Raw genomic sequence first — 16,265 nt, 5'->3', positions numbered from 1 at the left:
CCAAACATTGACCCTGAATCACCCCAGACATTGACCCTGAATCACCCCAGACAGTGATCCAGAATCACCCCAAACATTGACCCAGAATCACCACAAACATTGACCCTGAATCACCCCAGACATTGACCCTGAATCACCCCAGACTGTGACCCTCAATCACCCCAAACATTGACCCAGAATCACCCCAAACACTGACCCTGAATCACCCCAGACATTGACCCTGAATCACCCCAGACATTGATCCTGAATCAACCCAGAAAGTGACCCTGAATCACGCCAAACACTGACCCTGAATAACCCCAAACATTGACCCAGAATCACCCCAAACACTGACCCTGAACCACCCCAGACATTGACCCTGTATAACCCCAGACATTGACCCTGAATCATGGCCCAGAAATTGGCACTGAATCACCCGAGACAATGACCCAGAATCACCCCAAACACTGACCCTGAATCACCCCAGACATTGACCCTGAATCACCCCAGACATTGACCCTGAATCAACCCAGAAAGTGACACTGAATCACCCCAAACACTGACCCAGATTCACCCAAAACATTGACCCAGAATCACCCCAAACATTGACCCTGAATCACCCCAGACATTGACCCTGAATCACCCCAGACAGTGATCCAGAATCACCCCAAACATTGACCCAGAATCACCACAAACATTGACCCTGAATCACCCCAGACATTGACCCTGAATCACCCCAGACTGTGACCCTCAATCACCCCAAACATTGACCCTGAATCACCTCAAACACTGAACCTGAATTATCCCAGAAATTGATCCTCAATAACCCAAACATTGACCCAGAATCACCCCAAACACTGACCCGGAATCATGGCCCAGAGATTGACCCTGAATCACCCCAGACAGTGACCCTGAATCACCCCAAACATTGACCCTGAAACACCCCAAACATTGACCCTGAATTACCCCAGACATTGACCCTAAATTACCTCAGACATTGACCCTGAATCATGGTCCAGACATTGAGCCTGAATCACCCCAGACATTGACCCAGAATCACCCCAAACATTGACCCTGAATCATGGCCTAGAATTTGACCCTGAATCACCCCAGACATTGACCCTGAATCACCCCAGATATTGACCCAGAATCACCCCAAACACTGACCCTGAATTATCCCAGACATTGACCCTGAATCACCCCAAACATTGACCCTGAATCACCCCAAACATTGACCCAGAATCACCCCAAACATTGACCCTGAATCACCCCATACAGTGACGCTGAATCACCCCAAACATTAACCCTGAATCAGCCCAGACATTGACCTTGAATCACCCCAAACAGTGACCCTGAATCACCCCAAACACTGACACTGAATTGTCCCAGACATTGACCCTGAATCACACCAAACAATGACCCTGAATCACCCCAAACATTGACCCTGAATCACCCCAAACACTGACACTGAATCACCCCAAACATTGACCCTGAATCACCCCAAACATGGACCCTGAATCACCCCAAACATTGACTCTGAATCACCCCAAACACTGACCCTGAATCACCCCAAACACTGACCCAGAATCACCCCAGACATTGACCCTGTATCACCCCAGACATTGATCCTGAATCATGGCCCAGAAATTGGCACTGAATCACCCGAGACAATGATGCAGAATCACCCCAAACATTGACCCTGAATCATGGCCCAGAAATTGACCCTGAATTACCCCAGACATTGACCCTGAATTACCCCAGACATTGACCCTGAATTACCGCAGACATTGACCCTGAATTATGGCCCAGACATTGACCCTGAATCATGGCCCAGACATTGACCCTGAATCACCCCAAACACTGACCCAGATTCACCCAAAACATTGACCCAGAATCACCCCAAACATTGACCCTGAATCCCCCCAGACATTGACCCTGAATCACCCCAGACATTGACCCTGAATCAACCCAGAAAGTGACCCTGAATCACCCCAAACACTGACCCTGAATAACCCCAAACATTGACCCAGACTCACCCGAAACACTGACCCTGAACCATCCCAGACATTGACCCTGTATAACCCCAGACATTGACCCTGAATCATGGCCCAGAAATTGGCATTGAATCACCCGAGACAATGACCCAGAATCACCCCAAACACTGACCCTGAATCACCCCAGACATTGACCCTGAATCACCCCAGACATTGACCCTGAATCAACCCAGAAAGTGACCCTGAATCACCCCAAACACTGACCCTGAATCACCCCAAACATTGACCGAGAATCACCCGAAACATTGACCCTGAATCACCCCAGACATTGACCCTGAATCACCCCAGACATTGACCCTGAATCACCCCAAACACTGACCCTGAATCAACCCAGACAGTGACCCTGAATCACCTCAAACATTGACCCTGAATCACCCCAAACATTGACCATGAATTACCCCAGACATTGACCCTGAATTACCACAGACATTGACCCTGAATCATGGCCCAGAAATTGACCCTGAATCACCCTAGACATTGACCCAGAATCACCACAAACATTGACCCTGAATCATGGCCCAAACATTGACCCTGAATCACCCCAGGCAGTGACCCAGAATCACCCCAAACATTGACCCTGAATCACCCCAAACACGGACCCTGAATCAGCCCAAACATTGACTCTGAATCACCCCAAACACTGACCCTGAATCACCCCAAACTCTGACCCAGAATCACCCCAGACATTGACCCTGTATCACCCCAGACAGTGACCCTGAATCACCCCAGACATTGACCCTGTATCACCCCAGACATTGACCCTGAATCACCCCAAACACTGACCCTGAATCACCCCAAACACTGACCCTGAATCACGCCATAGACTGACCCTGAATCACCCCAAACACTGACCCTGGATCACCCCAGACATTGACCCTGAATTACCCCAAACTCAAACCCTGAATCACCCCAGAATGTGACCCTGAATCACCCCAAACACTGAACCCGAATCACCGCAAACACTGAACCTGAATTATCCCAAACACTGACCCTGAATTACCCCAGACATTGCTCCTGAATCACCCCAAACATTGACCCAGAATCACCCCAAACATTGACCCAGAATCACCCCAAACACTGACCCTGAATCACCCCAAACTCTGACCCTGAATTACCCCAGACATTCATCCTCAATAACCCAAACATTGACCCAAAATCACCCCAAGCATTGACCCTGAATCATGGCCCAGAGATTGAACCTGAATCACCCCAGACAGTGACCCTGAATCACCCCAAACATTGACCCAGAATCACCCGAAACATTGACCCTGAATCACCCCAGACATTGACCCTGAATCACCCCAGACATTGACCCTGAATCACCCCAAACACTGACCCTGAATAAACACAGACAGTGACCCTGAATCACCTCAAACATTGACCCTGAATCACCCCAAACATTGACCCTGAATTACCCCAGACTTTGACCCTGAATTACCACAGACATTGACCCTGAATCATGGCCCAGTAATTGACCCTGAATCACCCAAAACACTGACCTTGAATCACCCCAAGCATTGACCCTGAATCACCCCAGACATTGACCCTGAATCAGCCCAGACATTGACCCTGAATCACCCTAGACAGTTACCCTGAATCACCCCAGACAGTGACCCTGAATCACCGCAAACACTGACCCTGAATCACCCCAAACATTGACTCAGAATTACCCCAGACATTGACCCTGAATTACCACAGACATTGACCCTGAATCATGGCCCAGAAATTGACCCTGAATCACCCTAGACATTGACCCAGAATCACCACAAACATTGACCCTGAATCATGGCCCAGACATTGACCCTGAATTACCCCAGACATTGACCCTGAATTACCCCAGACATTGACCCTGAATTACCACAGACATTGAACCTGAATCACCCCAAACATTGACCAAGAATCACCACAGACATTGACCCTGAATCACCCCAGACAGTGACCATGAATCACCCCAGACAGTTACCCTGAATCACCCCAAACATTGACCATGAATCACCCCAGACAGTTACCCTGAAACACCCAAAACACTGACCCTGAATCACCGCAAACACTGACCCTGAATCACCCCAAACTTTGACCCAGAATCACCCCAGACATTGACCCTGAATCACCCCAGACATTGACCATGAATCACCCCAGACAGTTACCCTGAATCACCCCAAACATTGACCCTGAATCTCCCCAAACACTGACTCTGAATCACCCCAAACACTGAACCTGAATTACCCCAGAAATTGATCCTCAATAACCCAAACATTGACCGAGAATCACCCCAAGCATTGACCCTGAATCATGGCCCAGAGATTGAACCTGAATCACCCCAGACAGTGACCCTGAATCACCCCAAACATTGACCCTGAATCACCCCAAACATTGACCCTGACTTACCCCAGACATTGACCCTGAATCACCCCAGACAGTGACCCTGAATCACCCCAAACATTGACCCAGAATCACCCCAAACATTGACCCAGAATCACCCGAAACATTGACCCTGAATCACCCCAGACATTGACCCTGAATCACCCCAGACATTGACCCTGAATCACCCCAAACACTGACCCTGAATCAACCCAGACAGTGACCCTGAATCATCTCAAATATTGACCCTGAATCACCCCAAACATTGACCCTGAATTACCCCAGACATTGACCCTGAATTACCACAGACATTGACCCTGAATCATGGCCCAGAAATTGACCCTGATTCACCCTCGACATTGACCCAGAATCACCACAAACATTGACCCTGAATCATGGCCCAGACATTGACTCTGACTTACCCCAGACATTGACCCTGAATTACCCCAGACATTGACCCTGAATTACCACAGACATTGATCCTGAATCACCCCAAACATTGACCAAGAATCACCACAGGCATTGACCCTGAATCACCCCAGACAGTGACCCTGAATCACCCAAAACACTGACCATGAATCACCGCAAACACTGACCCTGAATCACCCCAAACATTGACCCAGAATCACCCCAAACATTGACCCTGAATCTCCCCAAACACTGACTCTGAATCACCCCAAACACTGAACCAGAATTACCCCAGAAATTGATCCTCAATAACCCAAACATTGACCCAGAATCACCCCAAACATTGACCCAGAATCACCCGAAACATTGACCCTGAATCACCCCAGACATTGACCCTGAATCACCCCAGACATTGACCCTGAATCACCCCAAACACTGACCCTGAATCAACCCAGACAGTGACCCTGAATCATCTCAAACATTGACCCTGAATCACCCCAAACATTGACCATGAATTACCTCAGACATTGACCCTGAATTACCCCAGACATTGACCCTGAATCATGGCCCAGAAATTGACCCTGATTCACCCTAGACATTGACCCAGAATCACCACAAACATTGACCCTGAATCATGGCCCAGACATTGACCCTGACTCACCCCAGACATTGACCCTGAATTACCCCAGACATTGACCCTGAATTACCACAGACATTGATCCTGAATCACCCCAAACATTGACCAAGAATCACCACAGACATTGACCCTGAATCACCCCAGACAGTGACCCTGAATCACCCAAAACACTGACCCTGAATCACCGCAAACACTGACCCTGAATCACCCCAAACATTGACCCAGAATCACCCCAAACATTGACCCTGAATCACCCCAGACATTGACCATGAATCACCCCAGACAGTGACCCTGAATCACCCCAAACATTGACCCTGAATCTCCCCAAACACTGACTCTGAATCACCCCAAACACTGAACCTGAATTACCCCAGAAATTGATCCTCAATAACCCAAACATTGACCCAGAATCACCCCAAGCATTGACCTTGAATCATGGCCCAGAGATTGAACCTGAATCACCCGAGACAGTGACCCTGAATCACCCCAAACATTGACCCTGAATCACCCCAAACATTGACCCTGACTTACACCAGACATTGACCCTGAATCACCCCAGACAGTGACCCTGAATCACCCCAAACACTGACCCTGAATTACCCCAGACATTGACCCTGAATCACCCCAGACATTGACCCTGAATCACCCCAAACATTGACCCTGAATCACCCCAAACATTGACCCTGAATTACCCCAGACATTGACCCTGAATCATGGCCCAGACATTGACCCTGAATTACCCCAGACATTGACACTGAATTACCCCAGACATTGACCCTAAATCATGGCCCAGACATTGACCCTGAATCACCCCAAACATTGACCCTGAATCTCCCCAAACACTGACTCTGAATCACCCCAAACACTGAACCTGAATTACCCCAGAAATTGATCCTCAATAACCCAAACATTGACCCAGAATCACCCCAAGCATTGACCTTGAATCATGGCCCAGAGATTGAACCTGAATCACCCGAGACAGTGACCCTGAATCACCCCAAACATTGACCCTGAATCACCCCAAACATTGACCCTGACTTACCCCAGACATTGACCCTGAATCACCCCAGACAGTGACCCTGAATCACCCCAAACACTGACCCTGAATTACCCCAGACATTGACCCTGAATCACCCCAGACATTGACCCTGAATCACCCCAAACATTGACCCTGAATCACCCCAAACATTGACCCTGAATTACCCCAGACATTGACCCTGAATCATGGCCCAGACATTGACCCTGAATTACCCCAGACATTGACACTGAATTACCCCAGACATTGACCCTAAACCATGGCCCAGACATTGACCCTGAATCACCCCAAACACTGACCCAAGAATCACCCCAAACCTTGACCCAGAATCACCCCATACATTGACCCTGAATCACCCCAGACTTTGACCCCGAAACACCCCAGACAGTGATCCAGAATCACCCCAAACATTGACCCAGAATCACCCCAATCTTTGACCCTGAATCACCCCAGACGTTGACCCTGAATCACCCCAGACAGTGACACTGAATCACCCCAAACACTGACCCTGAATCACCCCAAACATTGACCCTGAATCACCCCAAACACTGACCCTGAATCACCCCAAACACTGACCCTGAATCATCCCAAACACTGACCCTGAATCTCCCCAAACATTGACCCAGAATCACCCCAGACATTGACCCTGAATCACCCCAAACATTGACTCTGAATCACCCCAAACATTGACACTGAATCACCCCAGAAATTGCCCCTGAATCACCCCAAACATTGACCTTGAATCACCCCAAACATTGACCCTGAATCACACCAGACATTGACTCTGAATCACCCCAAACACTGACCCTGAATCACCCCAGACATTTACCCTGAATCACCCCAGACATTGACCCTGAATTTCCCGAAACATTGACCCTGAATCATCCGAAACATTGACCCTGAATCTCCCCAAACACTGACCCTGAATCACCCCAGACATTGACCCTGAATCTCCCCAAACATTGACCCTGAATCACCCCAGACATTGACCCTGAATCATGGCCCAGACATTGACCCTGAATCACCCCAAACATTGATCCTAATAGAGCATCGAAGTCGTGCTATAGGTGCCTGGGACAACACATTGCTCAAAGTTGTCCATATGTGAAGGCAGAGTGTTTCTTCTGGGGGAAGACTGGGCATCTTGCGAAGGCATGCCGACTGAAGGGTAAACCAGCTTTTAAAGCTATGAGTAGAAATCCCAAGAGACTACATAGCTTGGAAGAACAATAACTGGACGAGGAGATGTTAGAGTTACATGTCATCAGGAGCACGAGATTAACGGACAGCGATTCGGAAAGCATCAAAATCCACATAGATGTTGTGGGATTCAAGATACCAATGGAAATTGACATGTGTGCATCCGTGAGTGTAGTACCAGAGTCACTATACCGCGACAAATTGTGTGATTTTCAACTGGAGAAATCCAAGATAAAGCTGCGAGGCTACTCGGGAGAGAAAATTCCTGTGGTAGTTCGTATCACCGTACTGGTGAAATATAAAGATCAATTTCAGAACTTGCCTCTAATAGTAGTGAAAGGACACACATCTGCCTTACCAGGAAAAAATTGGTTGAGCTCACTGAAGCTGGATTGGAGTAAGATTTTCTGTGTGGAAACGAGATTTTCATCAACGGATGAGGTTACCAAGAAGTATCCGAAGATGTTCTGCGAAATGGGCAGTCCGATCCAAGGCTTCAAGGTGAGTGTCAGGGTACAGAAGGACGCTAGATCGATTTACTACAAGCCATATGGTATGACAAGTACCTTATATACTCAAGGAGAAAGTTGAGCAAGAACTCAGAAGACTGATAACATTATTTGTAAGATAGATCGATGTAATTGGGCTACACCCATTGTTGTTGCACCTAAGTCCGATGGTAAGGTAAGATAGTGTGGTGATTATAAGGTAACCGTAAACCAGGTTCTAGAGGGTAATGTCCCCAATACATTGCTGAATATAGAAGATTTGTTCACAACACTGACAGGTGGTCAGATCTTCTCAAAACTGGATCTTACGAATGCCTACTTACAGCTTGAAGTAGATGAGGAGTCCAAGTCATGTTTGACTATAACTACTCATCTAGGCCTATATCAATTTAATAGGCTACCGTTTGGAGTGTCTTCCGCCCCTGCCATATTCCAAGGGGTGATGAACCAGATTTTGCAAGGTATTGAAGAGGTAGTATGTTATTTGGATGACATACTAATTTCAACACCAAATAGGCAAATTCATAATAACATATTGAATGAAGTCCTCAAACACCTAGAGAAGCACAGAGTACGAGTGTCTGCTCGTAAGGTGAGTTATTTAAAAACTCAGTGGAGTACTTAGGGTACAGAGTAGACAAAGGTGGTTTACATCCAATTATGGAAAAATTGGATGCAATTAGAAATGCACCCACTCCCAGGAATGTTACTGAACTTCGTTCATTCTTGGGTCTTTTGAACTATTATGGGAAATTCCTACCAAATTTGGCGACACTGAATGAACTTTTAAAAAAGCAGGTCCATTGGAAGTGGTCAAAAGAATGCGATACAGCATTCAAGGAGTATAAAAGCAAATTGGTAGGGAGCACCATGTTAGTTCACTATGACATATCTAAGGAGATTAAGCTAGCATGTGATGCCTCTCCGTATTGTTAGTGTTAGTGTTTTTCAGAAGAATCACTCAACACTCAGAGTCGGTTCCAACGCCAATGCGGCCTTTATTAACGCTCAGCGGGGAGGAAGTCTCAGGACTGGATCCAGGCTTCTCTCCGCAGAACAAAGGGTTTCATGGATTTTTATATGTTTCACAACAGTTTACTACAGTTACTCAGCCCATTACGGCTGGTCCCAATCCAATCATAACGATTATAGATTACATATAGGTTCCTTTAACCCAATAGAATTCCCCTGATACCTCAGGAACTGCATGTTCGGTTTTTGTCAGCTCAGGCTGATTAATGACCTTGTTATGTGAGACAGATTCTCTCCTTATCTCTCTCTTCCTCGGGAAATCACTGGTTCCTTATGCTTATCTTGTATCCCAGGCATTCCTGGTAGTGGGCCTCACAGGGTCATTGCTCGGTCATTGCTCGGTCAGTCCCAGTTCATTACTTGACTAACGGGGTTCCCATCATGCTTGGGCAGCCATTTTATATGTGGCCACTTTAAACTTATATGAGTTTAGATATATTCAACAGGTGCCTAATGCCTAGTGTTTTATATATTCAGCAGGTGCCTAATTCCTACAACAGTATGGAGTTGGGGCAGTGATCTCTCATGTATCAAGTAATGGGGAGGAGAGACCAATTGCTTTTGCTTCGCGCACTCTCAATGCCAGTGAGAGTAATGCGCAAATTGAAAGGGAAGCTTTGGCATTAATTTTTGGGGTCAAGAAGTTTCACAAATACTTGTATGGTTGTAAGTTTACCATCGTTACAGACCATAATAGCAATCCTCCATCCAAAGTCCCCAGTTCCAACATTAGCTGCAGCCCGAATGCAGAGATGGGCTTTGATTTTGTCAGCATATACATATGATATTGAATACAGACGATCAGCTGATCACAGTAATGCTGATGCAATGTCTAGATAGCCTTCCCCATCACAAGTTACACCCGATAGGGAAGAAGTGTTTTATTTTTCATACATTGGTGAACTGCCAGTCACAGCTGAAGAGATTGGTAGAGCAACCAAACGTGACCCAGTGATGTCAAAGGTGTATGAGTATATTGCAAATGGATGGCCAAACCAGGTAACAGACAAAGATATACATCCATTCTTCATTCGTAGGAATGAATTATCAGTTGATAAAGATTGTATCATTTGGGGCGCAAGAGTGGTTATACCAAATAAATTCAGGTCCAAATTATTAGGAGACCTCCATGACCAGCACCTGGGAATGTGCTTGACCAAGAGTTATTTATGGTGGCTAGGTCTTGATAAAGATATAGAGTACATTGTGAGTCAGTGTATGACATGTCAATCGGTAAGCAAGCATCCACCACCTGTACCATTACAGCCATAAAAATGGCCTCCCAGGGTGTAGCAAAGGCTACATATTGATTTTGCTGAGTTAGAAGGACAACAATTATTCATTGTGATTGATAGCCATTCGAAGTGGGTTGAGGTGTTTCCAATGTGGAAAATAACAACAAGTAAAACATTGGACATTTTACAAAAATTATTTTCTTCATTTGGCCTCACTGAAGAAATTGTTTCGGATAATGGACCACAATTTCGTTCAGAAGAATTTGCACAATTCACGAGAGAAAGTGGTGTGAAACATACCAACGTTCCACCATACCATCCTGCTTCGAATGGTGCAGCAGAGCGCACTGTACAAATTGTAAAACGTGCCCTCATAAAACAAATGTTAGATCCAAATTCAAGGAAACGACAGTTGTCATTGGATTACAAATTGGCTAATTTTTGATTACATATCAAAATACTCCTCATACAACTACTGGTAGAACACCAGCAGAGTTGTTTCTCAAACGACAGCCACGAACCAGATTCTCGTTGTTGAAGCCAAATTTGGCACAGTCCATAGAAGAGACACAATTAAGACAGAAAGAGAATCATGATAAAGGTAGAGTAAAAGAGATAAGTGTGAAATTAAACCAGAAGGTGAGAGTAAAGAACCATCACCATAAATGGTTAAAGTGGTTACCAGGAAGAGTGGTGAAGATATGTTGTCCTCGCACATATTTGGTAAAGATGTTTGATAATGGACAGGTTAGGTTTGTTCATATGGATCATATTTTACCTACAGACATGGAAGGAGTTGAAGGTGGGAATGATTCAATTATTTCTGACTCATCAGATAGTTTTGATACACCAGTAGCAAATCCTAAATCAAATGTACTGGAAACAAATCCAGGAGAGAATCAGAATGAAAGTCTGAGTCCGGGTCAGGAAAACAAAGAGCCTGAAGTTAGAGTGAGTTCAAATGAAAATCAAGGAAATTCCGTAGAGGAAAACGTTCCTCAGGATGAGCCTCGAATGAGTTTAGATTCTATACCATGTTTGGAAGGTTCTGTTTGAGAGCGAAGATATCCTCTTCGAAACAGAAAACAAGTGGTAAAGTTAAATTTGTAAATATGGAAAAAAAATAAGTTTATACCCTGTGTTATGTATAAACATGAAAGTTATATATGATGTTTGTTATAATAACTTCTTCATTAAGGAGGAAGAAGTGTAATGTCTGTAAGCTTGTAATGTTTGTAGCTCCACGCTGTGGATGTGGACATATTGTGTCCTGCAAGTGCAGGGTTAATAATAAACAGAACCAGGCAGTTCTGGAGACTTCCGAGAGAGCTGCCTGCCATGTTAGGAAGCTGTGTGTGCTGTGCTCTGTGAATATATCACAGAACCCTTCATCTAAGTCATTAATGTAGATTGTAAATAGTTGAAGCCCCAGCACTGATCCCTGCGGCACCCCACTAGTTACTGTTTGCCAACAAAATGACCCATTTATCCCAATTCTCTGTTTTCTGTTAGTTAGCCAATTCTTTATCCATGCTAATATATTATCCCCAGTCCCGTGAACTTTTATCTTGTGCAGTAACCTTTTATGTGGCACCTTATTGAATGCCTTCTGGAAATCCAAATATACCACAAGCACTGGTTCCCCCTTATCCACTCTGCTCGTTACATCTGCAAAGAACTCCAGCAAATTTGTCAAACATGATTTTCCTTTCATAAAACTATGCTGACTCTGTTTAATTGAATTATGCTTTTCCAAATGTCCTGCTACTGCTTCCTTAATAATGGACTCCAGCATTTTCCCAATGACAGATATTAGGCTAACTGGTTTATAGTTTCCTGTTTTTTGTCTGCCTCCTTTTTTAAGTAGGGGCGTTACATTTGCAGTTTTCCAATCGCTGGTACTGCCCCAGAATCCAGGGAATTTTGGTAGATTACAGCCAATGCATCTACTATCTCCGCAGCCACTTCTTTTAAGACCTTAGGATATAAGCCATCAGGTCCAGGGGACCTGTTCGCCTTTAGTCCCATTATTTTACCGAGTACTACTTCTTTAGTGATAGTGATTGTATTAAGTTCCTCCCTCCCTATAGCCCCTTGATTATCCACTACTGGGATGTTTTTAGTGTCTTCTACCATGAAGACCGATACAAAATATTTGTTCAATGTCCCTGCCATTTTCCTGTTCCCCATTATTAATTCCCCAGTCTCATCCTCTAGGGGACCAACATTTACTTTAGCCATTCTTTTCCTTTTTATGCACCTGTAGAAAATCTTACTATCCGTTTTTATATTTCATGCTAATTTACTCTTGTTTTGTATGCGTGCTTGTATTGTTATATGATGTCTGTAACACTGAATGTACCTTCACCCTATACACACCTTACCTGCACACCAAAGGGTGCTGCTGGAGACCTAAGGGCCACCTGCACACTGCAGGTAACCCAGTATAAAAGGGAGCTCACTTCTTAGTGTCCTCACTTGAGGAGCTGCAATAAAGGACTACAGTCACTACAGTTTAAGTACCATACTCCTGCCTCGTGGAGTCATTTACAAGATGCCTACATACATAATAACTGATGATGAGGTCACGAACTTCACGCACATCATGTTGAATCTCAGCAACTTTCAACAATTCACCGATGGGGAAGATTGGGCTGCTTTTGTGGAAAGATTAGAACATTTCTTCATAGCCAACGACCTGAATGGGGACACACCAGCTACACTACCGAACAAGCGCAAGGCCATCCTGCTTAGCAGTTGTGGGCCCATCATCCATTGTCTCGTCAGGGACTTGCTAGCCCCGGAGAATACAACAACCAAGAGCTATGAGGAACTTGTAACAGTAATGCAAGAGCAACTAAAACCAAAAGAAAGCATCCTCACAGCCAGGCGCCGGTTCTACACTTACTGGTGACCCGAAGGCCAAGTAATTGCTAAGTATGTTTCACATTTAAGAAGATTGGCTGCACCGTGTGATTTTGGCAACCACCTTAACGAAGCACTAAGGGACATATTTGTTCTCGGAATCGGCCACGAGGGCCTCCTCCACAAATTGCCCTCCGCGGACATCACAGTCACCCTGCTGAAGGCAATTAAAGTGAGCCGGGCCTACATGATTTCGGTCGGCGACTCCAGGCGAATATTAACCCAGGGCTCTAAACCGACGAATGCAGTGCTACTTCTAAAGGCAGAAATGCTGCCCCGAATCCCGCAACCCTGAGTCTGCCACATGGGGCAAACCGGCTGGCCCCGTGCTGGCGCTGTTGAGGAAACCACAGGGACCACCAGTGCCGCTACAAACACTATACCTGCAAAGGCTACAAAGAGAAAGGGCACCTTCAGAGAATGTGCAGAAAAAGCTTTACTCACTGCGTCACTGAAGAGTTGGCTGATCACCGGGGCTCCGACACAGATGAAGACAAAGCTGCTCCACCGAAAGTTCTCCGTGGAAGATGGAAGTAGACATCAATGGAGTTCCAGTTTCAATGGAAATCGTCACAGGGGCGAGCCAGTCTTTGATGAGCCAGATGACCTTTGAAAAACTTTGGATCAATCCCACCAACCGACCAAACTGTCTCCTGTCCAAGCGAAGCTGCTCACCTACACCAAAGGTAAAATCTAAGTCGTTGGCAGCATGGACATCCAGGTCTCCCAGGGTGGCGTGATGAACAAACTCCCCCTGTGGATCGTTGCCGGCGATGGTCCAATGCTGCAGGAAGAAGTTGGATGAAGCAGGTCCAAGTCAGTCGAAGTAATGACGGCCTCCAGGCTCCAGCAATCCACATCCAACGCAGCCCCGAACATGGATCCATCACTGCACCTAGAGATCCCACTGTCCAGCTTGACTGCGCGGCGATGACTTCACAACACCGTGGCGAGATCTACAGAACCGAAAGTCCAAACTTCACCTTCCGGGCCGGGGCAGCACTCCAAGAGATGAATATCTTCCAGAAAAGTGGATTCCCAATGTCTATGGCCGAACCTGAGGAGGAAAAGATCACCACAGCCTACCTGGAGGAGAGCGAGAAGATAGCGGCCACACCATGAAGAGAAGAAGCTAAAATCAAAATGGCCGCGACCAGACCATGAGGGGCAGAGTTGGAGGAGCGACACATGGCACCGAGCGGCGATCCGGATTGGAAGACCCCCTTAAAGGAGACCGGTAACCCAAAGAATTTAAAGGGACAGTTTCAATCGAAAGATGACAAGGACTTTAAAGTTAAAAATGCAGTTAGCGTTTGCAGGTATGATAATGTAATGAGGAATTGTGATGCCGGAGTAACTGATGAGAAAAATGAAATGAATGCTTATGTAAGTAAGGTTAAGAACAATTTTGTAATGTCTGTTGATTATGATAGAAAATTCAAAATGACTAATGTAACCATGTATGGAGAGACCATGATACGAGAAAATGATGTAAATGCTGTAATTAACAATGTAAAGGTAGTTAATAATGTAGACTCGACTATGTATGATCGGAGTCAATGTGTCATGTATACAGATAGGAGACTGTTAAAGGACACTGGGTTCTCCAGGGATAATGTAAATGCCTGAGGAATCCCCCCGTGGGAGACCTCCAGGTCCAGCAGACTACCTGACCATGTAGCCTGGACTTTTGGAACAAATGTGATGCCCCAGGAAGAGCTCACACACACCCAGTGGGAGCAGACCCACTACAGGGACAGTGGTCAATGGGCAGCACAGCCACCACCACTGGCAACCTGCCCCAGACCGGCCCTACACCCCCTGGCCACCAGGGCCAACACCAGGAGCAAGAGGCCAGTACCCTCCAGCTTTCCTGGCGAACCCTGGGATGACCAGACTCTCATCCCAAATAGAGGACAAGGAGCCCACACAGTCCTGTGGCCCTATCCACCAGCACACACCGACGCACACCACAGAGTATGTACACCACCCACTGCTGCACTGGCTCCCCCACTGAGGGATCCCACAGCAGTGACACCCACATGGTCTGTGTGTGAGGGGGGGGGGGGAGAAATGTATGAGGCCAGCCTCAAGTACAGGGATCACATCTGACACCCATATAACCCTCACCACAAACTACTGATCACATTCCCAGGTCACTACAGTTTAATACTACCATAACCCTGCCTCGTGGAGTCATTTACAATGTGCCTACATACATAATAACTCTCATAATCTATCTTCCCTCTCTATCATTTTTTTAGTCGTTCTTTTCTGGCTTTTAAAAGTTTCCCAATCCTCTGGCCTCCCACTAGTCTTGGCCACCTTGTATGCCCTTCTTTCAATTTGGTACCATCCCTTATTTCCATAGATAGCCACGGATGGTTATCCCTTCTCTTACAACCTTTCCTTCTCATTCGGATATAGTTTTGTTGTGAGTTATGAAATGGTGGAGCAGGCTCGAGGGGCCAGTGGCCTACTCCTGCTCCTATTTCTTATGTTCTTAAAGCTAGGTGGGAATGTAAGTTGTGAAGAGGATGCAAAGAATCTTCAAGGGGATATAGACAGGCTCAGTGCGTGGGCAAGAACATGGCGAATGGAATATAATGTGGAGAAATGTGAAGTTATCCACTTTGGTAGGAAAATAGAAAAGCAGATTATTGTTTAAATGGTGAGAGACTGGGAAATGTTGGTATTCAGAGGGACCTTGGTGTCCTTGTACACAAATCACTGAAAGTTAACATGCAGGTACAGCAAGCAATTAAGAAAACAAATGGTATGTTGGCCTTTATTACAGAGGATTTGAGTGCAAGAGTAAAGGTGTCTTACTGCAATTATATAGGGCCCTGGTGAGACTGCACCTGGAGTATTGTGTATAGTTTTGGTCTC

The sequence above is a fragment of the Pristiophorus japonicus genome, chromosome 20, assembly GCF_044704955.1.
Source record: "Pristiophorus japonicus isolate sPriJap1 chromosome 20, sPriJap1.hap1, whole genome shotgun sequence".
In the NCBI taxonomy this organism is placed as follows: domain Eukaryota; kingdom Metazoa; phylum Chordata; class Chondrichthyes; family Pristiophoridae; genus Pristiophorus; species Pristiophorus japonicus.
This window is presented reverse-complemented; position numbering follows the sequence as displayed.